General features: G+C 39.8%; 1 pseudogene; it reads right to left on the bottom strand.

Annotated features, from left to right (window-relative positions):
* The window catches only part of LOC147431312 (uncharacterized), a 45,387-nt pseudogene extending 19,457 nt beyond the window's left edge, over nucleotides 1–25,930 (bottom strand).
* Between the last annotated feature and the right edge of the window lie 286 nt (nucleotides 25,931–26,216).

The raw sequence follows: 26,216 nt of genomic DNA on the forward strand, positions 1-26,216 counted from the left end.
ACTATTTTGGGGTTGATTCTTTTAGTAAGAATCGAAGTGAGATGCCACTTTTTCAAAGGGAGAGAATAACAAGCAAAGCCAAAGGGAAATCAAAGGGTCCTTTCATTTAAGGAATTTAAAAATTTTCATCTCACTAAATTATTTTTTATTTTCTATGTTTATTAAATCTATTTTTTTAAATAAATAATATTAAAATATTTTTTTATTAAGATTTTTAATATATCATTTTATTTTATTATACATAAAATTTTCATAAAATGTGAGAATTAATTTTTTCTAAATTTTACTATATCATATGTCTATTAGACCTATCTTTTTCTATGATTTTTTTTTTGTTTTAATTTACAATGGGTCCCTTTATTTATTTTACTTCCCTTTCATGTTTTAGAATGCCAATGTGAGCCTTTCAATTTGTTGTTTAAGTGGAGCTCTCCCTAATATATAAGCCATTTTTAATTATGTGTATATAATGGACAATAAAATTTGATATTAAAATAACGATCATTCATATCCGCTCCCCATAACTCTCTTCTCTCTTGATGACGGGTCTTATCTTTAGTAGGCATTCGTGACTCTTCACCTTGTTTAAAGTCTCGTTATAACATTAAAAACTCTCCATTATTTTCTTAAGTTTCCAAAACATTTTAATCACTTAAACATAGAAATTGCTTCTTGGCCTAAGTGTTTGGAAACAATGTGTGCCATCTTACAAGCATGCCACTTGAAAACTCAGTAATGGCAGTACAAAAAAGGAAGATAAAAATGAGATATCCTGCCCAAAATTTGATAGAATAGTATAAAATTTGAGAGAATTAGTGTAAAATTCAAAAAATAGCTAAAATGTCTTCTTTGACAAAACATAGAAAGGAATTGTGCAGGTTGGCTAAATGATTTTTCTCTGACATTGTTTGACCTTAAAATTTTGTGGCATCTCAATGTGGTCAACTATATATTAATGTGTATGTGTGTGCGTACATATATAAAATCTATAAAAGAAATCGATATTTTGTGCATGTCTTATTGGCAGCTACAAAACATACATAAAACCTCAATCATGAATATTTATAATAGTGATACATGTTTCACTAAGATTGGAAAGAGGATTATGCGCATATTGGCACTGCATTACTATATTTGGAGGTATCAAAATGATGAGTTACATGATGGCTATTGCGGTGCAAAGGAATAAAATCTGATAAGGAATATTCAAAAAATTATTTTGTACTGAGAAGCTATCTAAACATGGTATTTCTTTTCGCCCAACCTCCAAGATCTCTATGTGGTGCAACAATTCAACACTTCAATAAAAAAAATATCTCAAGTGATATCTGTAGTATAAAAAGGTAAAATTTTGTTGCTTGAAGCATCCAAATTCCGTTAAGCTATGATTTTGATTATATAATGCTACGATTTTTCATAAGAGAAGATCTTAGGAATCTCTAGTTTTGTCAAGCTTATGAAGAAACTAGTTAGCGTACACGATGAAAAGAGAGAGTTTATGATGAGAAGAGTACATGATGAAAAGAGAGAGTTTACTCAATGTCCCTCTTTATAGAAACTCTTTATAGAAAAGTAGGAAGATAAGAAACAAAGAGTATCATCCACTAGTTAATGTCCCTATCTATGGGTACATTTCATGACTCGGCTCGAGCATGACTTGAATTTGTGAATTTTTTGGATAAGCTAATATATGCGCGAAAAAAAAAGAACTAGGAATCAAAGTGTCAATTACATAAAACCAACATTTAATAGGTCAGCTTTGTAAACCTGCATTCTCAACTTACTCTACTAACCAAACCCACTCCACTGGGTAGCAATTGTAAACATTCTGTCCTCTCTCAATACATTCCACATGCACTTACGGCTTTGAAAAACTAGGGTTTGCATCATTGATTTGCCATGTGGCACTAAGCCACAACCTACATCCAACCTACACAATTGCTCTGGAAAGTTCAATGCTTTACTACAGTAAACTATGGAAACAGTTTTTTTAAAATTAACTCTATGTATAAATACTTCAAGGCGAGACTCTTCTAGAGCACTCTACATCTCTGTCTTTGCTTCTTCTCTTTCAATTTTTTGTAGTGTGAATCAAAAGATGGGACAACCTCAATTTATGAAGCCTCTTCCTAGACGTGGGCAAGTCAAGGCTGCAATAGCTGCCAATCTAGTGCAATCAGTCTCTAGGATTGTAAAAAAACCTAATGCTACATGCAATACATCTCCTTCTCCCAAGCCTTCAGTCCAAATTTGCTTGAAAATATAAGCTCTATGAGAAGAGCAATCTACATCCTTTTGACATAGCATAGCACCATATACGTTTACATATAAATGCCTTTTATTCCAAGAAGTTAAAAAGTCCGAGAGAGAGAGAGAGAGAGAGAGAGAGAGAGAGAGAGGTCACCGTGCAGACTATAGTACCACGAGCCAACGATCGATAGCAAAAAAACCTTCCACTTTTTCGCACACAAAAATATCACATGACGTCAAAAATTATCTTTGTTCTTTCTCTCCTCCCCCCCTCCTCCCTTTTTTCCCCCTCAAAGCCACAAGAGCATCTCCTTGAGATACCCTTTAATACAACCCAAAACGAAAATTGGGAGGACCTACTTTTGTAAATTATTTCACACAAACTAGACAATGTAAAATTTCAAGATTGCTAGTTTATAATATTTTATGTTTCTACGCCTAGCTTGACCATGGAAGTTTGTTTCTTTTTATCTAATCTTTATCTATGAGATTACCTTGCATATTTTATAATTTTTGGTTACAAATGTTTTAATTACAAATGATGTGGAAATATACACTATCTACCTATACTATATATAAAGCGGGGAGGGATTCCGGTCCCTCCCTTCACCACGTGTCAAAAGCTCATGCTTCAGGTGATTGTTCCATGTGCAAAACAGATACATTGAGAAAGAGAGGTAGATAGAGAAAGGGGGGATTTGAATTGGGTTGTCATTGAAGTTCACAACACCTTTTCGCCCATTCTGACCATTGGGAGTCATCTCTTCTCTTTTCGGCTCTATCGACCAAAGTTCATAACTCTGCACTACGTTTGATGAGAGAGCTCTCTCTCTCTCTCTCTCTCTCTCTCTCTCTCTCTCTCTCTCTCACACACACACACACACACACACACACACACACACACACACACAAGTAATCTTACAATTACTATTTCTATTAAAATTTTAAAAACCCGACTCTTTTTTTACAGGTTTAGGACTTTTTTTACCACAAACCCTGAAAAAAATATAAATGACAAGATGGTTTCAACCCCCCTCCCCCCTCTTTTGCCTTTATGGGAGTGTCCCTTAAAGCATAATTTGGACAAATGCCTTTCAAAGGCGCATTGAAAGTAAAAAAATACCCATAATACACTCGCAGACAACATTGAGTATTGTAGTAAATAATATTGAGTCGATCAAGGTGTTCACGCATGTCGCTTACAATGTATACCACACTTGGGAGCTCTATGCACACACATGTTGTATGATATTCTTCACCTCCTCTCTTCCACTCATTCTCACTATGGAGCTTATGCGGCTGTCTCGTTGCTGGTAGCCTTATTGTGTTGTTCATGCCTATCTCATACAATGTAGATCACACACAATTGCCCTATGTACCCACATACTACATAATGATGGTCTTCATCTCCTCTCAGTCCCCCTATGGGGCCGAGGTGACTGTTGCTTAAAACCTTACACTTTGGGAAAGGAGCTGACTGCTGGTCTACATCAATATCAAACCTCTATATAAAGGTGAGGATTGGCCATGAGCCCCTCACGTAGTCTCTTTGCATGGTGATTGTGTTGGTATAAAGAGAGATTGAGAGTTTGTTTTGGAAGCTTGCCTACTGCCAGCTTGGTATATTTCACTGGTTTTTTTTCCAGGCGCTCTGGTTTTCATATAATTTAAATGGTTTGGCTTAGCAACCATATTAGTAAAAAACATGTCCGTTTTTAGCTCTGATTTTTTACGCAGGTGAGATGTTCACAGTAATTGAATGAACCTTGTTGTTAATCATAAAGGATACTTAAAAAAAGGGGTTTGTATGGAGTTATGACGGGTAGTTTTCACATAATGGGCATATTGTATGATTGGAATGGTATGGGTTTCCATACACCAAGGCATGAGCTAGCATTTTTTAAAATCTCTTGCCATCTCTTTTGATTTGGGGGGTAGTTTTCACATAATGGGCATATTGTATGATTGGAATGGTATGGGTTTCCATACACCAAGGCATGAGCTAGCATTTTTTAAAATCTCTTGCCATCTCTTTTGATTTGGGGTGACTGGCATTAGATAGTACTTGTTTACATCATGTACATGCTTGGCATTATGCACATGGTTGTGGTCCCGCGCACTGACTCAAAATGATTAGGATTTTGTGATGCAAGGTTAGGCCACTAATGCCAATATAAGGCAATGTACATATAAGGTGTAGCTACGTACTTACTAAGAAAGTTATGATAACTGGTTAAGGGGCTGAGCCCAACAAGCTTGAGATTGCATTCTAATGTCAAGTTTTTTTTTTTTTTGGAAGAGTTACTAGCATAATCATGGTGTCACATTGATGGTAAAATGTGATATATATTATGAGTCACATTGCATTCTAGGATGGAGATGCCGTGATAAAAACAATCTGGATTTCATGGCTTAAGACATGGCTTACCTACACTAGATTGAGCAAATTTTGGAAATTTTTTACTCAAACTTAATGTAGAGGAGTTGATTTGTTTGGCTGAGTGCTTTTTTGGCTAAGCCAAGTAACTAATAGATTGTTTAAAAGCATAGAAAGAGGTGTTTTTTGAGGGATTTACCTAAATCTGAGAGCAGAAGTTACTATGTTTTGACTAATGGTTCTAAAGATGGAAGTACAAAAGAGATATACCACATTTACCGGATTATTTTAGTATAGTTATCTGACTAAATAAAAGAAAAGTTATCTAAAATCTTGAAGGAGAATTTTAAAAAATTCTTGAAGGAAAATAAACATTAAACTAAAGGTGGTACTAAGTCACTTGATCAGAAGGGGTGGTGGCCTTCTGATCTCTCTCTCTCTCTCTCTCTCTCTCTCTCTCTCTCTCTCTCTCTCTCTCTCTCTCTCTCTCTCTCTCTCTGCGCTTCGGACATAAGACCTGCTCTTCTTTCCATTGATCATCATTTTGGTGTTTGTGGATTGTTTTGAACACTCGTGTCAGGTGTTTAGTATGATCTTCTTTGGTGTCAGATGTTCTTTATGCCCCTGTTCAGCCTTGCACTGAGCACAACAACAACAACAACCTTGCTTTACATGCTACCCTTTCATGTGTTTGACCAGGTGGATCGTGTCGGTCTTATGCGTTGAGCACATAAGACCGCCAACGACCCAACCGCTACTCTATAGCGGTGTATGTTGATGTGGTGGCACAATTTTGGGTGTTGGTGGAGACGCTAATCCAAATTCCATGAAAATAAGCGCATCACTTGTCATTTACCTCAAGACAACAACGACATCCTTGCTTTACACACTACCCACCATTAGACCGCTGCTCTTTCATGCATTTGACCAAGTGGATTGTGTTGGTCTTATGCACTGAGCATATAAGACCTCCAACCACCCACCAACCGCCACTCTATAGCAGTGTCTGTTGATGTGGCAGCACAATTTTGGGTGACGGGGTGCAAAATCAACCTAAATTCCATGAAAAGAAATGCATCGTTTTTCATTCTACCTTGGCACAATAGCAATAGCCTTGCTTTACATGCTACGCTCCATTAGAGTGCTGCTCTTTCATACGTTTGACCCGTTGGATCGTGCCATAGAGGTAGCATCTCTCTGGAGAGAGAGAAAGAGAGATAAAGTTAAATTGGCAAACAGAAGTTATATGGAGTGTGTGATGAGAGTCTATCACTCCTTTGATGGAGAGATCTTTTTGCATAAGATTAGGGAATCCAATGCAAACTTAATAGAGAGTGCTTTTTCAATAGTTTTTCTAGATAGTACATTCTCCAAAAAAAGCTCCCCCCAATCCCCTACTCTGTTACCACCATGCACCAAGCTAGACCACAAACTTGAAGACGAACCACAAATATGCACACCGTACCATCGCAACCTTACGTCATTGTGGATGAGGAAGAACTAGTGGAACCACAAACAAAGCTCCACCATGATCGACTGCAAACAAAGAAGTTGCCACCATGCACCCTCGTCTACCACCTGGAGCTGCATGCCCGCCCCACATCCTGCCGGACACCACAGATGCAGCAAGACAGAATGAAGGACCAATCAAAATAGGGCGAGTAGATTTGCATCCAGTAGGAGCACGGCCAGCACCCAGCCCTTATCACAAAAATATGACGGACCCTAAGAGGGCAAGATATCCTCCATGCAAGCAAGGGCAGTTGGGTGTCCACACCCATGACCATCCCTGTCCATCATCATTACGCCACACTTGCATGGAAGAACTGCACAATAGGACCGTCGAGCCACTGTGCCAGGCCAGATCGACCCCTGGGTTGCCCACCTAAGAGGCCCCCTCCTCGATGTAGGCGCACTGGAGCTACCAAGCTCGCACAGATGTCAAAATTAATAATAAATAGCAACGGAGCTCAAATGGAAAAACTGAAGACATGGTGGTGATAAAAAAGACAAGGCGGATAGTGTGAGCCCTCCCCTTCTCTCGACACATAGAGGAGGCTAACTTGATCTTCTAAAATTTTACACAAACTAGACAATGTAAAATTTGATACATAAATTATGCAGATTGACATAAAGAAAATTTACACAAAGTAGGTGTCCCCAATTTTGGGGTCATTAGTTTCCTTGGAATCTGGGGAGATGCACTTAGGCTTTGAGGAGAAAAAAAGAAGTTATGGCACGTGGAGAGAGAGAGAGAGAGAGAGAGGGTGGACATGCCATGTGTCGACGAGCGCAAGGAGGGGGAGAGAGAGAGAGAGAGAGAGAGATTTTCTCTGCATCGGACGCGATGCGGTCTCTTTCGCTCGTTCCTCTGTCGGCATTGCCACTCAGGCTGGCAGACTGATATGTAAATTATGTAGATTGACATGAATAACCACTCAACTTTGCTAGTTATATGTTTCTAGGCCTAGTTTGACCATGGCTCAACAACGGATTATGCTATAAATGCCCTACCTAATGTCTTGTTATTTAAGGACTTCTTTTTTAATGCTTTTATAAAAAAAGGTAGGTTTAATAAACATAAGTACATAAATATATATGTGTGTGTGTGTGTGTGTGTGATTTTTTGACTATGTACATCCTCAGTGGAGGGAGTGAGGGAATGGGATTTTTTTTCATTGTACTTGATTGTGTGTGTGTGTGTGTGTGTGTGTGCGCGCGCACGCGCGCATGCAGCAAAAAACAGTCTAGAGCTTCCAAGCCCACAAACCCCCTTTTGTGAAGGCGAATGCTGAGATGATCATGGTGGATGAAAAGGAACAGAAATAGTGTGCCAAATGAAGCCCCCAACAAATCTGGCAAGATAATAACAACTCTACATGGGGCACGTATCATGCCATCATATGGAAACACATAAACACTCTCCCATGCATACTGCAATAAGTTACTTCTCCGCTGTGCATTCTGCAATATGCTAGTGCTCACTTACATGCCCTTGCTGCCCCTCTCACTCAAGTAGGTAGAACATTTCGCAGTCAAACAAGAAACAACAATCATAATGAACAATACATTGCCTACCTATCAAATGTCATTGCACTTCTAGTTCAAATAGAATTTGTACCAACAATCAGCTTTGCTGCATTAGCTCCACCGTGCATTCTGCAATAGGTTATTGCATTCTCTTCCCCTCTTGCTTCAAGACATGTGAAGGTAGGTTTGAATTAGGCTAAAAGTAGAAGCATGCCATAAAGCCTGAACGACCCATGTAGGATGACAGTTGACTCCATGATCCATGCTCCACATCATAGAGAAGGGGAGCATTGTAAATTCCTTCCTTATACTCATCCAGATAATCAATAGCCATCATACATATATTCCTTTCATCTATAGCAAAGGAGATGTCACACCCACTAAGAAAATATGCATCGTATGGTTCAACATGCTCTCTGACACACCATAGAGCATACACCTACCTTCAGCACGTCCCTCGAAAGGATAAAAAAACAAGTCAACATTGATGATGTCATTTCTTGTGATGATCGTGGGTTTAAGAATCTTCCAAGACCCGATCCTAGAATCATAAACTTGTGCTTTTGTAGGCCTTGGCTATAACAGACAAGGAGATAGCACTAGCATGTACAACATGCCATCTTGGTCATGATCCATGGACAAGCCAAAGCGCAAGGGCACAATGTCACACAAGCATGGTGGCAATGCCTTCATGTGGCCTATAAGTGGGTTGAATACTATCAAAGTAAGCTGATCATCTAGGAATAATGCGAATGGATATGAAATCTTCTTCCAGTCTCCATGATGAAAGGGCACTGGAGACACATTGTAGACCATGCAGTAGATGAGGCCTCTAGCTGATGCTATTTGAAAGTTTCCAGCAAAATAGTCCCCAGTTATTTGCAGGCAAAAATGGAGGCGATGTGAATCAGTTTTGAGTGCGTCAAAAATGTGGCAAAAGAGATGAAGGGGGAAATCGAACCATCTACTGAGGGAGAGAATATAGGTGGTAAACTCTGCAGCACATAAGTTGGAGCAAGGAGCCTTCCTCGCCATTTGATGTTGCTCCAATTGATGATGTCCGAAAAGGATGTTTTGCATGACCTGAGGGGAGCAGAGCTAGGAGTTCCATGCCCGAGACACGCATATCAATTGATAGATGTAGGGGGAGGGCCAACAAACCATCGGCTGAGGGAGGGGATATAGGTGGTAAACTTCTTAGCAAATAAGTTGGATCTTGGGGCCTTCCTTGCCATTTGATGTTGCTACAATTGATGCTAGCATGAAAGGATGTTCTGCACAACCTAAGGCGAGTGGATCCACGAGTTCCATGTCGAGGACATGCATAGCAACTGATAGATGTAGGGCAAGGGAAAAACATGGTAGGACATTGGTCAAAACAATGTGATTGGGTTGGACTAGATTTTTCTATGGCTCCTGCTCCTCCTCCTGACAATCCCCCCCCCCCCCCCCCCCCCCTCATCCACATGGGAGGGCTGCTAAAATCCCATCCTTATTTGTTCTTTGTGCCATGCTTGCCTTGCGGCTTTGGCACACCCTTTTCATTGGCCGTCCTATATCTCTTTAGTTGCTCCTTGTGATCTTGAGTGGTCATCCTCTTCGTTTGGTCTCTTTCTTTAGCCAAATCCTCCTCCTCTGCATCTAGGGTGTCGATCTGCAAAACATCCGCTTTGTGTGTCCCCTCTGTGCAGAGACAATGATCATTATTTGGCCTCACCTTTGTCCTGCTAGGAAGTTAGCTCCACTACACAGAGCCAATGATCCATGTTTGTGATGAGGTATTGAACTTCCATGGAGCTTTTCTTGTCTACTCACCATACATACATTACTATAGGAGATTTTGGCATATGAGATTCCATCCTTTCCTTCTGATTCTAACCTTTGCATTTCTTTTAATCCATTATTGATTCTCTCTCTCTCTCTCTCTCTCTCTCTCTCTCTCTCTCTCTCTCTCTCTCTCTCTCTCTCTCTCTCTCTCTCTCTCTCTCTCTCTCTCTCTCTCTCTCTCTCTCTCTCTCTCTCTCTTCCCTACTATACAAGATTGTGCACTTGATTCTCTCTCTCTCTCCCCCGGCTATGGTGTGCTCCACTCCTTTCAAGATTGCGCACTTGACTCTCTCTCTCTCTCTCTCTCTCTCTCTCTCTCTCTCTCTCTCTCTCTCTCTCTCTCTCTCTCTCTCTCTCTCTCTCTCTCGCCCCCCCCCCCCCCCCCCCCGGGCGTCCACTCCTTTTCCAAAATTGACTCACCACCTATTTGTGCACCATCCCTTTTCCAACTTCTCTATCCAACGAAAAGCAGCCAGGTGGAGTGCCTCTCCTTGCAACGTTTCCAAAATCGCTCTTAGACAATCATGGTAAATATCAAACTTTGTAAAGATAATTTTCAAGATGTCTTGGATATAATCAAAGTATTCAAGTTGGCCAATTTGTGTATTCTCATCCCTGGCACTTTCAACTTTCTTGAACAAAGCTTGCCTTGGCACCACTGTCAAAGATGACCCCTTGTTTTTATCTATCCGTTGCACTCTAAAGCATCACCCATGCGACCACAATGCTCCATATTTATGATACTAGTGGCACATAAAACAATTTCAAACTCACATTGCATATGTTTTTATGTCGTTTAAGAAAAAATGAGGTACAATACTTACATGCCAATTGTATCCCCTCAACATCTCCTCTTTCTCTTCAGTGATCAATGCTCCATTTTTCTTTGCCTTTGATATTTTTGCATTGATCCAGTGTCCAATAGAAAAGTCTAGCATTTTTTGAAGGTGATCTGGAAAGAGAGATTTCTAGTGATATGATTGTGCTTGAATTGCATCTTATCAGTCAAACATTATTGCTTTTCCACTTCATATTTATCAATTCACTTTTGCATGACTTTTGAAGTGAGAAGACAAAATCACATAACCTTTTCACACTTTTTGACATTCATCCTCCTCATGATGCCCTATCCATGTGACTCCTCCCTAGTTACCTTGGCGTTTGTCTCGAAAGTCCACCATCAAGGCATCCATGGGTCAATTGAACCCAAGAACTCACTAACAAAAACAAGTGACTCCTGCACGAGCCATCCTTTGGCTATGCTTCCTCAGGGCGAGCCCTTTGACAAGCAACCCTTTTAAACGTCTTCATAATCTCTCCAAGAAGAACATCCACCTGTAATGGACCATTCCAACTATTGCAACTTCATCAACCACATGCACAAGTAAATGCATCTGGATAGTAAGGATGTTGGTTGGAAAATACTTCTCCACCATACACATTGCATCTATAGAATTTAAGAAAGCTGCATCTATGTTATCCCTGGTTTGATTGAGTTCTATATAGATGCACCTAAGGGTACATACTCGTTTGGGGGGGGGGGGGGGGGGGGGGGCGTCACTTAATAGTTATGGGACTATCACGTGAGTGCAACAAAAGAGGTAATTAAATTTTATTTATTTTCACATTTTCAATTACAAAAGGGTATTGTAAAATGGAATTGGGAAAAAAAATTACAGATGGAATAGGAAAAGGGTGTTTCTTATTAGTCAAAAATTCACAAATAAGGAATTTCAAAAATAATCAAAAATTCACAGATAAGGAGTGCACATTGACTTATGTTGATGTTCAGGACATAGATATTGATGAGAGAAAACCATATGACATTTTGAGCCAGCCATGAGCCTTGTAATATCCTTGTTAGAGATCCTTATGGTAGGATTTATAGGGACACAAATGGTACTAGATATTCCATAATGATTAGATTTTCCTATTCTCCATGGCATGGCCAGGATCCTATGGTGATGGCCACAGAGAGTCCACAAACACCTACTAGACAGACTTCCCCTACTAGTAGGTCACTTCCCAAATCTCCATCACATAGAAATCTTTTGCCTCAGAGCATAATTGATTTGAGATCTAGAGTAAATGAGATGAATTCCCAGATTAACACACACATTGATTATATAAGAGATCACTACCATAGAGCCACCTAGAGTGACTATTCTAGACGTCATTGTTTCACATCTCTAAGCTTCATGGGAGATGACAAAGCTCCATTACCAAAAGGAACAACAGTAGCAAGTCAAGAATGGCCTACAACGACAACCAATGACAAATTCCGCAAGAGAGTCATCAACAATAATCAAAAGTAGCTCACACAATGCTTCAATGTTGGTGACCTATTGCAGACAACTCAAAATGCAGTGTACATGGAAAGAAAACCCATCACAAAGTCCACGCCACAAAGAGGTTCAGTTCTACAAACTCAAAAACATGAAAATCTCTTTGCACGGTGGCCAAGACTGGCAACAAAGAGAAGACTGCAAAATGAGAAGAAAAGTTGCCTCGATAATCAAAGATCAAATCACGTATCAACAACATGGTAAATATGAAGTACCCAAGGAAGGGGGGTGCGTCATCAACAACAAAGCACTTCCCAAACAAAAGATCAACCTTGAAGACAAAGCTGAGCACAACCTTATGGCAAGACTGCACATGGTCGTGTCAAGGGATGACACGAGCTAGGATGGGGGGAATGTTTGAGGATTGATTGAATAGCCACCCACTTGGCTGAAAACATAGCCGGACACCACATTTGTAGTTTATTATTTTGTTGAGCTAGTGTAGTGATACTCGACGTAAATCCTGATCCTAGAGTAGCAGGTCAATTACCTTAGTTGTAATTCTACCATGACAATTATAAAGGTCTGTGTGAGCCGGCCACCACTGGCCATTTAGAATGCCCTAGGTATAAATGTCAATAACCTTAATGTGAAAGGAGGCTTATCTTTAGAGAAGAAAGAGATCTATTGTTCGTAAGCTCAAGCTACAAAGGTGCTCCAACTTGTAATCATCGCAACTAATGACTGGGTAGTCCAATTTCAATTTTGAAACTTGCATTGTGTTCCTCTCTCTTTGCTCTTTCAATTAAGGGTGGATGCATGAATAGGTGGCCCAGTTTTAACCGGTTGAAAGTTGCTTTTGGAGGCTTAAAATTTAGGGGGTCTGAAACTGGTGTTATGGGCAAGAATTGTTTGAATTAAATAATCGTGTGGAGGATACAAAAATATTATTAATCATGTGGAGGATTCAAAAACATGTGTGGAGCCCACGTCAGACGAATGTTCAGTCGAATGTTTGCATGACTGTACTTCTCCATATCTCTGTGCCTTTCTCCTTCTTCACCTTTCTCAGTTCACTCTATAGCCCCCTGTGCACGCTTCTTATCCTTTGCTATGGATAGCAACCTCTCTCTGTCTCTCTCTGTGTTGTGTACAGCGGACCTGTATGTGTAGTAGAGTATTGAGGTGTGGATATATTGAGTAATGAATATGGATTTATTCTTTTCAGAGATAGAAGTTACAGCCTCCTCCCAAAATCAGCCGCTTTGTTCACCCCAAGGATGTGGAGGTGCCATTAAAGGCATTCTGCACGACAAAGGAGGATTTTCACAGGGAATATGGGTTAAGTCTCGAGGGGCAAGATGTTAGGAAGTTGACAGATGCAGATGTGCCCATATCCGTCTGGATGAAAGTTTTCACGTGTCTTCCAGTGAAGGAGAAAAAAGTGCCGATAAAAAAAGCAACGCCGTATCACTACAAGGCACTCTACCATCTCTACAAGCAGGTGTATCAATCCAAACCACGAAACTATCTGCTGGGAGTCAAGTTTGCATGCGGATATGTTTATTTCGTATGCACAGGTCTGGTAAAGTGGGCTGAATTTGCATCTGAAGTGGTGAATAATATGACCAATGAAGGTCACTTAGATAGGAAAAGAGAACAATGGAAGTTAGAGACTTCCCAAGTATCCACAGGAACCCTAAGTGGTTCTGCCATCTTGTTAGTAAATACCCCATCTAGAAGTACACCAAGCGAAAGTGGACTTTTTGCAACTACTCAGTCTGCGTTTAGTGTTGAAGTATCCACTTCCTTGAAAGAACTACTTGTTGAGGTTAGAAAATCTCATGACAATGTATCAGCCGAGTGTCAGAAGGCTAAGGATTCTGTGGTGAAATCTGTTGCTGATGTGCACCTTTGCGAGGGTTCCCTTGACACCATGCAAATGCACTTCCCAGACAATGCCAATGTACCAATAGGCTTGCTTGACAGCCTCCAAGAAAAAATTGACCAAGAAAAAGCCACCCTACAACAGGCACAGGTATGCTTTTAACTCCATTTGATTGTAGTATAATACCTGCAAAGTACTGGTTTGGATGTAAAATATACTATAGTCTATATACTGTTGTGGAATGATTACACAATAATAACTATAAAGTAGATTGATTACTATAAATAATGGTAACATACCTGTAAAGTAACGGTTGCAATATCGGTATTGGTATTCTATTGATGAACATGTTACTATAAGTTCTATCAATGATCACAATAACGGTAAGAAAGCAACATAATACAGGTATAACAACAAAATAATACCGATATAGTAACAAAACAAAACAGTAATTTTAACACTAAAGTAACGGTATGATTATAATAACCATATTGTACTGAAACTCTAATAGTGAAAATGGTATTATAAGTTTTACAATACCGGTATTATGGCTCTATCATACTGGGATGGGTAGAATGGGGTACCACAAAACCGAATAATAAAAAAACATAATAGTATGACAATAACATCAATTCGGTAAGGGTAGATGACAATACCAATAAGATGTTATCATACCGGTATAATCCTACCGGTATGATTACATCCTAACGGTATGATTAAATCCTACCGGTATGATTACATCTTACCGGTATGGTTATATCCTATCGGTATGATTATATCCTACCGCTATGGTTACATCCGACCGATATGGTTGGATCCGACCAGTATGATTACACCCTAACGGTATGATAAAATTCAATCGGTTTGATGTTATCCTTCCGGTATAATGTTATCCTACCGATATGATGTTACCGGATGTTATCCTATCAGTATGATGTTATACTATCCAGTATAATAACATCATACCGGTGGGATAACATCATACCGGCAGGATGTAATCATACCGGTATGATAACATTATTATACTGATCTTCAAGCATTCATACCGATTTTATACCTGTTTGACAGAGGTCTCTTGCCTACAGGAAGAATTATCCAAATGCTTGGAGCATGAGGAAACCTTTGGTCTCTGTGTCACGTTTGTGACAGACATGATTAGTCAACCAATGCTACCTGAAACCATAGTCTTGCCTGCACGAGTTTCAGCTCTTGGACAAAGTGTTGTTCTCATTGATGTGTGCAATGCTTGTGGTGTAAAAATTCATGATCACAATCGCTCAAGCCATGTTGTTCTATTGCCTTGTTCACTTGCATACCATGCATTCTTCTATGCTCACTTGGCTGAGAAAGGAAAGTTCCTGCTTAAGGATTTCCCCGGAGTTATTTCTGCAGAAGACCAATCCCTTCTAAAGAAGAATCCAATTGAACCATGCCCAATAACAGGTGAGAAAATTGTTTCAACGGGTAAGAAACACACCATTGTTTTAATCGGGTGGTTGATTTTTGTCTTCTCTGATGTTTTTTCAGAGTCAAGCTGCTTTAGAACTACTGCCGGTAAAGACACAGGGAACGATGCAGTGACGCCTACATACAAGACACCTGTGGAGGTTTTGCTTGATGAAAGTGTCCCTGGTAATGCTGAGAAACCTGTTTTGGAAACAACAAAAGAAGAACAAAACTTTGAGGTAAAGGAGCAGAGTACGACTGGTGCTGAAGGGAAAACCCATAATGAGGAAGATGATGTGTTGCTAGACACTGGCGTGCGGGTGACAAGATCAAAGACCCTGAGAAAACGAGGCCAACGTGGAAAGAGTAAGTTTTTTCATTGATTAAGGCTCTAATAAGTGATCTTTTGCTTCACAGCTTTCTAAAGCTGATGGTCGTGTAGATGTCAGGCTGGAGGGAAGTCCCGAGGAGACCCTTGCTCAGCATATGAGAAAGGCAAAAAAAAAAAAATCGAGAAGACTGCAGATGAGAAGCCTGAAATGGAGCAAAAAATAAAGGAAGAGGAAGAGACCCAGGGGCAGCCAGAAGAGGAGATGGACATAGAAGACACTAAGGAGATGCAAAATACCGGCACAAGTTCTGACCCTAAACCCAGAGCCTGCAAAAGATTATAGTTTGCCCCCCGTATGTTTCTTTTTATGTAACCACTTCTGAAATTAATATTTTCTTTCCCATTCGACATCTCTTTCATCTTGTGCCTAATTTTTGAACATTGTGTATTTTTATTGTATGATTTCAATCTGTGGATATGTCCTAATTGCATATTTAAATTTGAGTCTTGTGTAATTTTGCATCTGCAGATATGTTTTCAGTTGAAGAATGGTGCCTTGTAGATAGGTTCAGGGCTGACAAGCAGAATGGCAGGGCTGACATTCGTGCAATATGGAATTGGGTGTTGTCTCCTCTAGTGCTCGCGTTTCCTCTATAGTATAGACTGTGTAAAAGAATCCCACTGATATGGCCTAGGCCACCACCTCCGTTGAGCGTCCAGTGTAGGGTTATCATTTTGGACCTTAATGGCTTACTGCTCAAGAAATTTGATGAAAAATATGATGAAGAATTGCCCTACTGGCCAGAAATGCGGTATGTTGTTGAAGGGGATACACAATTTTGGGTAAGGCCCGATGCAAAAGTGTTTCTGAATTTTTGTTTCAGATGGTTCGAAGTGTGGATATGGAGTTGCTACGAGTTTGAGAAGCTCCAACGCGGTTCCCAGACCACCACAAAAGATTCAATAGAGTGGTAAGTCAGGCGCAGTGCACAAGGGCCCCTTTTAAATTGGGCACGACAGATAAACCGGTGTTCCACAAGAATCTCAAAAATTTTCCTGACCTACCACCTAACACACTTATCTTTGATGATTCTGGATATAAGCTAATGTTTAATCGTTTGGGGTCATTTCTTGTTTTTCCCAAGATATAAAAGCAGTCTAAAGAAGTGCACACCTCTTTTCTGTCAACCACTGTCATAAACTGGCTGGCACACTGGTTGATCTCTAAGGACAGAATTGAGTATACAAAGAGGACTGTAATTTGTGAAGACGGACAACCTGACGACACATATGTGCGTCGTTTTTATTGGAAATGGTGGATTGACTTTTTCCAGAAGAAAGGAACAGATTTTTTTAATAAAACAAAAGCTTCATAAAGTCTGTGAAGTGGGCGACTTTTGTCGATGTATTTTTTTGTCGATGGATGTAAATGGAGAATTACTCAGCCTTCTTGTCAATCAATGTAACAGAATTCATGTATAATACATTTACAAGCAAGTTGCACGGAAATACGTTGTATTCTATATTTGAAGTATCTTGCAAATAAAAGGAGAGAGGGAGAGGGACAAAGAGAGAGAGAGAGAGAGAGAGAGAGAGAGAGAGAGAGAGAGAGAGAGAGAGAGAGAGAGAGAGAGAGAGAGAGAGAGAGAGAGAGAGAGAGTCTGATATCGGTATGATACTGAGAAGTGACTGGTATGATACCGGTATGATACTGAGAAGTGACTGAGAAGTGACACAGAGAGAGAGAGAGAGAGAGAGAGAGAGAGAGAGAGAGAGAGAGAGAGAGAGAGAGAGAGAGAGAGAGAGAGAGAGAGAGAGAGAGAGAGACTTGTATGATACCGGTATGATACTGAGAAGTGACTGGTTTCAAACACAATTCAGTTTATGATTAAAGGCAGAGTCAGAGAAAGGGATTTTGCCATCATGTTTGTACTATTATTGTACTTATACTGTAATCTCCAACTTGTATGATACCAGTACAAAACCATTAAATTGCCGCCTTTATAGACCAATTTATTTAAAACGTAAGGACATGTAGTGATTCAAAGGGATAAACAAAGACATTTTTATATTTTAAAAAGGAAGTTTGGACAAAAAAATTAAACAAACTGATTGCTACAGCTCAAAAGGCATACTATTGTAGATAGACTCACTGACATCAAGTGATATTGTATATAGTTTTGAGTTGCTGGGATGGGGTATCATGGGGAATTCGATTGCCCGAACAAGATGTGAATATATGAACACCTCTGGCTTTTTGTCCAAAAGCTTGTAGGTCTGCTCATTTATCATACAATAGTAAAACCCTTTGATATCATAGGATCCTCGCCCAATGATATTGCTCCAGTCATCTTCAGCGTCTGAATGAAACTCCTCAATAGCTGCAGTGCATTTCACTATATAGAAATCCACTTTTTCTTCATTGTCATTTGGTGCAGGAACAGCAAAATTATCACCAACAATAAGAGCTTGACTGAGGGTGTCATAGTGTCCTTCATACGCTGCATCCTCATTTATTTCGTCGTCATCGTCTTCCCCTTCTTCTATAGGCTCCAAAATAAGGTATGTCCAGAAAGGAACGTGTAACTTGCTCACACATCTCCTCCACTTTTCCTGTTTACATGCACTACAGAAACAAGACAGTGAACGTGTTCTTAAAGCAGTTGTATCATGCTCTGAATATGCAGAAACAGAGTGCATTGAGCGGGTATTTTTTACAGCCTTCACATCCCAATTTTTTCCCCTTTCGACATCCCCCAATTCAATCACCCAAAAAATCTTGCTTACATAACGGGAGGATGCATAGGTGGCTGTAGCACCATCTGACAAGGTCCATCTCAATAATGCCACAACATCTGTAGCACAGTCTATCCATGGGCAGTTTGGCTGCAATTGGTATTGAGTTAAAGACCTTTTTATCATTACTCCTGCACCGTCGTGTTCTCCCTTACCATGGCCGGATCCAAAAAAGTTCCAAGACATTTTCCATCCCGTAAAAACATTGTATCTACATTTTATTCAATTGATAGAAGAAGATTAATATACTCTTGGCACGATAAAATTACCAAAAAAACACGTATTATAATATTACTGGTGTTAGACAAGCATTTTATTACAACTTTAATGCCAATATTATAGGTCTCTATATTAAAACCACCTTCAGATAATGTTTGTAAGAACATGGTATACCTGGCAAGGAAATAGAATGATCTTCTTGCTTTGAATTGTGAAGCTGCTCCAACATACCATACCCAATGACGCCTTATGTTTAGACCAAATTGCTTTAGCCATTCTGCATGTTTCAGAAAACAGTGTTGAACAAAATGTGTGTCATGTTGCTTGTCATATGAAATGAAGAAGTGAATTGTCTTGTGGATGTCACCAGCATAATATAAAAATCATAAATAATTGAAGGCTTAATACAAAAGAAATAATACTGATCTAGGGTGATGTCGTTACCTACAATTCGGAAATATGTTATGTTCACAAAAATAGTAACTTGATTTGAATACCAGTGCATGGACTGAATCTCATTTTGTTCTTTGAAACTGTAATTTCCAGCAAAGTCAACAACTGACACAACAACATCTTCTGGAAAGCTTTGTATACATTCCTTATATTGTTCTGCTTGCCATCTCTACACAAAATTATGCATTATGTATTTCTTAAGATGGTCTTTGAACATGACTGAGAGATCTTGGCATGATATTTCCTTATGCGACAAGACTTTCCTTTTCTTCTTCTAACTGTCACGCGCAGTTCCTACTTCTAGGTCCTCAAAAATCTTCACCACAATCTTTTTAGCAATAAATGCAACCTCTGCAGCACAAAAATCTAACTTATCCGGGCCACACCTTTTACATTGACCACTCAAGCAGGCAAGGGCATGGAAGGTGGACGTATCTGATTTTGGACACAGTATAGAGTCCAATAAGGCTGTTACACTCTTAATAGGTTTTTTTGGTGCCTTGCATCCACCATTGTCTTTGCATATGTTGCATTGACATTGGCAAGCTTTTCCATGCAGACGGAATACAAAACTTTGCATGTGATTTATGGCATCCTTTAGGAAGGACATTTGAACATGTGAAATGTACCAGCAAGTATATCGGTCTCTCAATTTCCACACAAAACATGGCTTCATGTACTCAAACGCACGCTGCCTTATTACAATTTCAGGGTATTGTTCTTTGAAGTTGAGAAAGAGCTCCACCTACAATGAAAAACATATATGGTTAAAGAACATTGAAGAAAAATGCAGGTTTTTATTATCTTTGAAGAAAACTGTTACATTACTATAAACTAGTATTTTTATTTCAAACCAGTATGTTTTTTCACTTAATTGGTTAGGCAAACCAGTACATATGAACACATGTCCTTGGTACGTACTAGTGGTATATAAGTGTCAACCAGTTCAAATGTTCTTACTGCTTTAAACCAATCTTTTCATTTAAAATGGTATGTTATTTACCTAACCAGTACATGTGAGCACTTAACCACGATGTATACTAGTAAGAAATAAGTGTTAAAAAAATGAACACATGTCCTTGGTACGTACCATTGGTATATAAGTGTCAACCAGTTCAAATGTTCTTACTGCTGATATAAACCAGTCTTTTCATTTCAAACCAGTACATATGAACACATGTCCTTGGTACGTACCAATGGTATATAAGTGTCAACCGGTTCAAATGTTCTTACTACTGATGTAAACCAGTCTTTTCATTTAAAACCGGCATGTTATTTACCTAAACAGTACATGTGAGCACTTAACCCACGATGTATACCAGTGAGAAATAAGTGTTAAACAAATTTACTGGATATGTAAACCAGTATTTTTCTTTCAAACCGATATGTTTTTTACCTATCTGATATGACAAACAGTACATGTGAACACTCGACTAGTACATGTGAACACTTAACCACGATGTATACCAGTGAGAAATAAGTGTTAAAAGTTTTTCACTGGTTATGTAAACCAATTTTTTACCTAACTGGTATGACAAACAGTACATGTGAACACTCGACCAAGATGTTTATTGGCATAAAATGTGTAAACGGTTTTAAATCTATTTGATAGTTATGTAAACCGGTATTGTAATATCAAACTGCTATTAGTTTTTAGATAACTGGTTATGTTAAGTAGTATGTCTACTATATACCACATATACACTTGACCGAGCTGTAAACTACTGTGAAAATGTGTTAATCAGTTGAAATTAATTTACTCATTATATAACCGGTCTTTTCATTTCAAACCGGTATTATTAAGTGCATAATTGGTCAGGTTAACTAGTACATCTTTCACATACCACATATATACACTTGACCAAGTTCTATACTAGTGGGAAAAAAGTGTTAACCAGCTAAAATTAATCTACTGGCTATGTAAACCAATTTTTTCATTTAAAATCGGTATTAGTTATTACATAACTAGTTAGGTTAACCAGTACATCTTTCACATACCATATCAAGAGTTGTTTAAGATGCTTATACTAGTCATGGAAACCCATATCCGATATTTATCTACTTTTAACTAGGACCGAATACATATTCAATATTTCCATTCATAGTTTTTTCATGTGGCAACCATACTGCATACGCATACAAGTATGAAAGTATGGTTCAAGTATGGTAAAACTACAACCATACTTTCATACTTGACCTCAGCCACGTGTGTATTAGTAAATGCAAACTGCATTTGCTCAGCCCTTCTGATCTGTTGCATCGATTTCCACATTGTAGATGTTCATGACCCATTGCATACAGAGAACCTAGTGCAAACCTATAAATTGTATTCATTCAGCCAGTTGCGTACAGAGAACCTGGCACAAGCCTGCAAATTGAATTCGCTACTAGTGCTGACTCGGAGCTGTCAATATTGTGGAGCAACTACCATGTGGAAGAGATGAGGCAAGGCTGCGAAGCAAGGAAGGGCATACTATGAACGCTATCTGGGCAGGAGCAGACTCGCAAAGTACAATCGCTAGGAAATTAGGGTTTTTTTTATTTTAGTCCCGTTTGTTTATACATATCATATGCGTGTGAAAGTATGCATCTGCAAACGTATGTTTCAGCAAACATACGCTTATGATAAAAACTATGTTTCCATTTATATTCTCCTTATTTCCATTTATAACTTCCTTCATATCCGATTTCATATCTACTCTTATCAACCCAATTATAGTGAATATAGGTCATGAATGCAAATATTAGAAAACGAAAATGGATATAGTGAAGCAAGTTATTACCTGAGATTGTTCAAGAAGATGCACAAGATGCTTGACATATGAATTTCTTCCAATACGCTTTCTGCACACATCCTTCTTATTGGGTGAAACACAAGTGTTAGAAATCCAAAAAGAGAATATCAACTCTTTCTCATCAGGTGTTATGAAACCACGATCTATGGGCTGTCAAGCACACAAAGAGATTGGCAAATTGCCATCACTTGCTGCCCTCGACCGATTCTTTGTAGGTATGAAGTTCCTCTTATGCAAATTTAGCAATTTAGATGCACCTCAAACAAGTGTAAGCATTGCCAGTTTTGTTGTGGTTCGTGATTACACGTCTATGAGCCCTAATTGCAGATTTGAGTGCTTAAATTGTTGTTTTTTAGTTGTTTTGACCATAGGAGGGTGTTCTTAGACCATAGAGCGACATTTTTGGATAGTTCTGTTGCAATTTTTAGGACCTTTTTCATGATGGATCGTGATTTTGGTACCTTGTCGGATTGCAGCCAGACTTGGTAGGATAGTGCTCCTAGGTGTCCTAGACCTCCTCCTAAATTTTTGTTGCATTCCGAGTCCGTTCAAGTGCCAAAATGGCCTGATGACCTAGAGCTATGAGAAAGGACATAGGCAAATTTCCCTGATCATTGAGTGTTGGTTTGATTGTTGAGTTGGTATGTTTTCTTGTTAAGGTTTACTTCTTAAGATTGAAAATCTCAAAGAGTTTCCTTGCAGGTCCAATAAATGGTAGGTTTAGGGAGGTGGGAAGGATTGGCATGAAGTTGGCAAGCTTTAGAAATTGGATTGCTAATACATTTGGAGGGTAGCATTTTTCTAGTGGTTGGTGTGAAGGGAATTTTGAGCACAGTGCGTGGATTTTTTGTTATTTTGTGCGAGGGTAGGAGGAGTGAGAATCAATTGAGTTAAGAGACTTTGTTAAAAACTTCTAGAAGAAATCTAGCCGGGTAGCCTTTAGTCCAAAGACATAAGTAGAAAAGGTTGTGGAGGTAGAGGTATCCCTTCAAGGTTGATTCCGGAATAATATACCTTTTGAGCTTTGAGATGATGAAGGAAACCTTTTGATGGGTAGGGTGCCATGCGATCCAAGGGATGTAGTTGTAGGCATTCAAAGGTTTCTAATAGCAGTGGGAGTCCAAGAGGCTAGATGAGGTGAAGCAGGCACCTTTAAAGAACTTGATGTCAAGGATAATGGCACGGGTATGGGAGATGGTACTAGAATTCTTAATTTACTCTTGAAGAGGTTCATCGTAAGAGTTTAAGATATGGGTAAGAATATTGTGGGATCCCATCCATAACCCAAAAGCATCATCAACATAACGCTTAAAATAAAGGAGGTTAGGGTTGAGTAAGAGGGGGCAGGAGGTTTCTAAGTGACAGAGAAAGAGACAAGCATATACCACGGCAAAGTTTGAGCCCATGGAAATGCCTTTGGTTTGTGTTCAAAATTTGCCTTTAAAGGTGATGTAATGATGAGATAAGATAGGGGAGGCAAGAGAGAGAGGACAAAATGGGAGTTGGAGGGTCAAAAAAGTTAGAGATGGGAGATTTGAGAGCGGTGAGGCCTTGAATAATCGGGATGCTAGGGTATAGGGCTTCTACATCAAAAGTAAAAAGGAGTGTGTTAGGTGGAAGGGGAAGTTTGTCCAAGTCTTGGATTAGGGTGAGGGAGATTTGTAGGTGTTGCTTTTGGCAAAGGAGGATTGGATAGAGATCCAAATCGAGCCAAATAGAGGCTTTCTCAAAGAGTTAAACTTTATAGGAACATATAGATTTAGAGACGATGGATGGTTTATGAAGTTTAGGAATGAAATAGATAGGACAAGGTTTAGGTGGTTTGTTAGGGATGAAATATATAGGACAAGGTTTAGGAGGATTGGATAGAGCTCCAAATGGAGCCAAATAGAGGCTTTCTCAAAGAGGTAACCTTTATAGGAACATATAGGTCGAGAGACGACGGATGGTTTATGAAGTTTAGGGATGAAATAGATAGGACAAGGTTTAGGGGGGAGAGGATAAAGTTGCATTCAATAGAGGGGAGACCGGAGTAGCAGAGTGTGACAAAGGAAAGAAGGGAAGCTAAGAAGGAAAAAGGAATGTTAAGGCAAGGCTCATAGGTGGAGCGGTCATTGAGATGTGAGAGGGTATCTTTCTTATACCAATCTCATGATAGGATAACTACACCAAGGTTTTTGTTGGCAGGTTTTATGATTATTGAAGGATCCACGGAGAGGCTAGATAAAGCCTCAATGACAAAACAGGGTTACTTTGAAAAGGGGAAATTTCAAGCATTCAAAATGAGGTTAAAGTTATGCCGGTGAGGAAAAAATTTCGTTCAGGTTGGGATTTAAAAGAGGTGGTTTCCAAAGGGGGTTGGTTTCCTTAAAAGGAGAGGGGGAGGAAGGTTTAAGGTCTTTGAAAAAGAACTTAAGGTTGAGATTTCTTGATAAATGTAGTTTGAGGTCAGGAGTAAGAGAGGGGAAGGGTTTAGAGGGGGAGGGATGTATTTTAAGTCTAAGGCCAAGCATCGCCTCTGTGTGTGTGTGTGTGTGTGTGTGTGTGTGTGTGTGTGTGTGTGTGTGTGTGTGTGTGTGTGTGTGTGTGTGTGTGAGAGAGAGAGAGAGAGAGAGAGAGACAGAGAGAGAGAGAGAGGTGCCAAATTGTGCATTTTAAAGTTAGAGATATTGTGCTCCAATGTTGAGACTTGGTATTTGCCAAAGAGCAAGAGTTTGTAGCCTTGTGGATTAGTGAGTGGAAGCCACAACCTTCTTCTTTTTCTTCCTTCATGAAGTGGGGGCTCGGGAGTGGCTTTTGAAATCCATATATTTGGGAGGAGGGGGGTTTGGAGAAGTAGAGGTGTACCCAAGTGTATGGGTGGCTAAACCCTAATCCCTCCTCCCTTTGTCTTTTCCCGAGTGGTTTTCCTTGTGCTAGGTGGTAACATTACAGGAGTGATCCTTATTGTGTGGGTGCGGGTAAGGGTGGTTGATGATTTTTTGTGGTGGAAATGAAGAGGAGGAACCAAGGGAGATGGTTGTAGGATTGAGGGTTTTAAGAGGGTACAAAGGATAGGCGGGGGTGTTGGAGGAAGGAGAAAATTTAGGTTTTTAAGATAAAGGGAAAGGTTTTTCAAGGGCAAATTTGGAGGATGGTTGAAGAGTCCATTTATTGGAGGTTACGTAGGAGGGTTGGTGATGGGGGTGGCGGTGTTTAAAGTGGGGGACGGGGGTGGCGGTGTTACTTTCTATGACAACTTGATCTACAAGTTCTTTGATGGTTTTCTCCTTGGGGAGTGAGAGCAATTCTTCTTCAATGTTGTTAATGGCCTTCTTGCGGGCAAGTTTAGCTACATCCTCTTTTGTGTTGGCAAGGTTTGCATTTATTACATGGGTTTGAATATCCAAAAGGAAGCTTTGGAGGGATGAGGTTTTCCATTGTTGTAGCTTGAGGCCCCAAGAATGCTTGGAGACTAAGGGAATAGAGACTTGGAGGAGCTTAAGAAGGAGATCGTTGAGCCGTTCTTCTACTAGAGCATGATAGTCGTCAAGGTAGGTTTGTAGATTATTTATGAGGATGGTTTGTGCTTGTACAAGTGCTTTTGTACAATCTAGTTGATATCTTATGGTAAGTGAGGTAAACTAAGCTTTGAGAAGGGCTTGATCTTGCGTATCCTCTAGGGATAGTTTGGGTGGCTTCATACATAAGCTATTGGGTGCTCTTTGATTACTAAGTAGATCTTTGAGGTGGTTAAGGAAGTTTTAGCTTTACCTATTTTACCATGAAGCTTCTTATACTCCACAAGAGAGTTGGAAATAATCACCTCAAAGTCCCGAGGTTGCTTGAGATGTGGAAGCAATTCTTCATTGGTATGGGGGTCGGTCGAGGGTAGGCCACCATGTTGAATGGTTGGAAGTTTGCCGTCTTGGAGTGGATTGGTCGTAGGAAAAGAAGGGGTGCTTTTTTATGGTTTAGTTTGTGGCTTCCTTTTGCGAGCACCGAAGAGAAATCAAAGGACTCCTTCGGAAGTAGCTCCAATTCTTTCCTGATGTTCTCATATGGGTTGGTTGCAGCATCCTCCTTGTTTATCAAAATTGGAGTTGGTGTGGTCGGGTGAGAAGCCAAAGTCTCCGCTCTTGCATACACGGCAGCGGAAATGAACCTGGGGAGTGAAGGGCCAGCCACCGAGGAAGGGAGATCCAAGGTGAGGTTGACTTGCCGTTGTGGTGGAACCGGGATGTTGGTATTCATTGCAATAGAGAGGGTAACCCAAAGTTAGTAGGGTATTGGTCTAAAGACAAGGCATTCGAATGTGGAGGTCTCGGGGATCGGTGGGTGAGGGTGAAAAAAATGATATGCGCACCGATTTTGCATGATTGTGCCAGGGGCTAGGTGCCAAGGTCAAGAACAATTGCAAAATTGGGGAGCGTGAGTAGGGCTTATAGTGTAGGTGTTTGTGTGTGCTAGGGCATAGGTAAGGAGGTAGAGCAGAAGGTGGGGGGGTTTCTCTTTGTTGGTAGGGGTGGTGAGGTTTAAT

This window comes from Adiantum capillus-veneris, chromosome 21 (genome assembly GCF_014529385.1).
Source record: "Adiantum capillus-veneris isolate H3 chromosome 21, ASM1452938v2, whole genome shotgun sequence".
Taxonomy (NCBI): domain Eukaryota; kingdom Viridiplantae; phylum Streptophyta; class Polypodiopsida; order Polypodiales; family Pteridaceae; genus Adiantum; species Adiantum capillus-veneris.